We start from the raw sequence: 3,017 nt of genomic DNA, 5'->3' as shown, positions 1-3,017 counted from the left end.
TTTAATTTAATCCCCCAGAAAGCATCTGTATAATAATATTGGAAAGCTATGAGTAAGTATTCAGAGCCTGCAGGTGAATGCTGCGGTGCTGATGTAAAGCAACAACAGCACTGGCAGGACATTAAAAAAATAAAAATAAATAAATTTAAAAAAAACATGGTAAATTTATCAGCTGGGCAAACCTGGTTAGTGATGTGGAAACTGAGTCATGTTGTTAGTGTGTGCAGCAGCTGGAGCCGACTCTCTGAACTCGCCTCAAGTCATCTGTCCGTCAAACTTCCAGATCCTATCTCATGATTTTAAACTTGTCTATGCTTATGTTTGTGTTGATGTCAAGACATTTTCTTTCAACGTACGAAGGGTAGCGTAGGGTCAAAAGATTTTGAATTTGAAAACACTTTTATATGGCTGCGTATGTTTAACATGCCTCTAATGTGCAAAACAGCAGAGGTGACGCCTCAACCAGGAGAGATCGCCCTGCAGAAGACAATTACAAGAACAAGTGGTCTATCTACATTTCAACCACTTTTGGGGACATATATTAAAATATAAACTTGTGTACATTTGTCAAGGAGTGTGATTGTTTGGATTTAAAGGATTTAACAAACATGATCATTTTTAGAAGTTACTATGAAAAATTTGGGAAAAGTAAGTAATTAGTATGGGTTTTTTATGAATCTCCTACTTATTTGTGAAGAATTGTCATTACCATTCAAATGTATTATTTTTTTTCATAAGTGAAAGCATTCAGTAACTAAATCTTTAAAGTGTCTTTACACACATCTTTATTTAGCACTTTGAAATAACTCCTGATTCAAACCGTGAAAGGATTAGAAGAAACACACTTGGTGTGTTTGGTCGCCAGTAAAACGAGAGTCGATGTATTTCACTATGTATTTAAACACACAGTTGTGTGCAATTTGGACAATTCTACAAAACTTTATTTTTGGGTTTGAGGTTCTTTGAAAGAATAAAAATGCACACACCTAGAGCATATTTTTCTAGCATGAAAACCATCCATCCATCCATTTTCTTGACACCCTTGTCCCTCAGTGGGGTCGGGAGGGTTGCTGGTGCCCATCTCCAGCTAACGTTCCGGGCGAGAGGCTGGGTCACCCTGGACAGGTCACCAGTCTGTCGCAGGAATGAAAACCAAAGGAGGATAAAATAAAGCAAATCTCACATTCCTATAAAGGAGGTTTTGTGGCTGTTAGAAGCTTAAAACATTAAAGGCACAAGCACTTCATTATTCTCCATGCACTGAACGCATCATTTCACTTTGACACAAAAACAGTCTGAAAGTATTCTTGTAAAGTGAAACTCCTCAATTGTTAAAAAGGCAGAGATACTGGCAAATGTTCATCATTTTCTTGTATTGTTTTCTTTTGCACAACACAAAATTACAGAATTCTATTAAAAAGGAAGAGAAGCACAACTGCTTCCTATCTGATTCAACGACATGAGAGGATGTTGTGCCTGCTTGTTTTATTTAATGGCATCAATGGACAACAAATTAAATGACTCCTGGCGCTCACTTTGAGTCCTTTTCATGCATTTAAACAAGAGGCAGCAGCAGAACTCTGCTTCAAGAGTTACCGTTCATTCATTTATCCACACCCAAAAGAGAAACAGTTATTCACAACAACAAATCAAACGCGCAAAATGTGGATAAAATTATACAGCCCCATTTGTCTTGTGAACGATTTTCATGGCCCTTTTTTTTCTTCCTTCTCCTGTGATGGTTCATTGTGACTTTTGCACGAGTCCTTTGAAAGTGCTGAGTGTCCTCCTGAGCTGGTCGTTGGGTTTTATGACACGCATTAATGGGCTGGAACAGATCTGCCTTTTCTGGCATAAGGTGACAAAAAAATACAATCTGCTGTAGCGCTCAGCTCACTGTTACGTATTTATTATAAATAACCATGAAATTTATGAGGAGTAAAAAGACTTAGAGAACCGTGTTGGGTTTTAGAGAAAAGAGTCCGAGAAGGGCAGAAGAGGAATGCTAATAACGGTCACCTTGGGAATGTGGGAGGCAAGAATGAGAAATGCGAGAACTTTAACTCTAAATGGAGATGTCAGCTGAGGGGATGTAGGCTTGATGGATCTTTGCCGTGCCCTTTTATATTCTCTATCACTGTAGAAACGATGCTTGGTGTCTGTATGTTGGCTTTCTGCATGTACATCTCTGTACATCAGTACCAGTCTTAAGCTTTAAACCATGCTAATTTGTACTAGCATTGTAAAGAAATATGAATGTTGCTATTATTAAAAGTAGTTTTAATAATGTTGCAAAGCAAATTTAACAGAACTACAAGTCACTGGTCTTAGTATTATTTCACTTTAATACCACAATGAAGTTAAACATCGTGTCACATGATGTCAGAGCGGAACCAGCTGAACTGAAGATGTTTATCGCCCCCGTGTGGTGAACAGGCGTTCCTACAAAAATGATGCAGATAGTCAGCCTGGCAGTGATGGTTGATCATTTGATTGGAGAACTTTAAGAAAATTACATTATTAATTTAAATACACAGAGAAAGAGAGAGCACTCAGCGTGACACTTTTTTTTCTACTTTTATATTATTATTATTATTTTAGCCAACAGAAGCTGGTGGGCAGAAAATGTAAACTGTTCCCGTTCTTATTCTTAGTTTCCAAAGAATACAATACATTTCCAGCTTCTCCACAAGAAAAAAAACAGATGATATCCTGCAACTTATTGATATTTCTGTGCTCCAAGTTAACATGCCTGAGTCAAATATCATGACCAGGCCTGTGGAGAGTTAAAGGACATACTGATGAGGGAAAACGGATGTATTTACACCACAGAATCAATGCAAATGATTTACAATAAAGTGTCGTGCAATACTGAGCTTACATTTATTTTTCAAAAAATGTGTATTGTTGGCAATTTGCTCCAATTTTATCAAGATGCCTTGAAATAATGTGAAAAAGCCTTGATGATGATGATGATGATGATGATGATGATGATCATGATGATGATGACGACGACG

The sequence above is a fragment of the Poecilia reticulata genome, linkage group LG1, assembly GCF_000633615.1.
Source record: "Poecilia reticulata strain Guanapo linkage group LG1, Guppy_female_1.0+MT, whole genome shotgun sequence".
Taxonomy (NCBI): domain Eukaryota; kingdom Metazoa; phylum Chordata; class Actinopteri; order Cyprinodontiformes; family Poeciliidae; genus Poecilia; species Poecilia reticulata.
The sequence above is the reverse complement of the archived record's forward strand: the minus strand, read 5'-3'. Positions refer to the sequence as shown.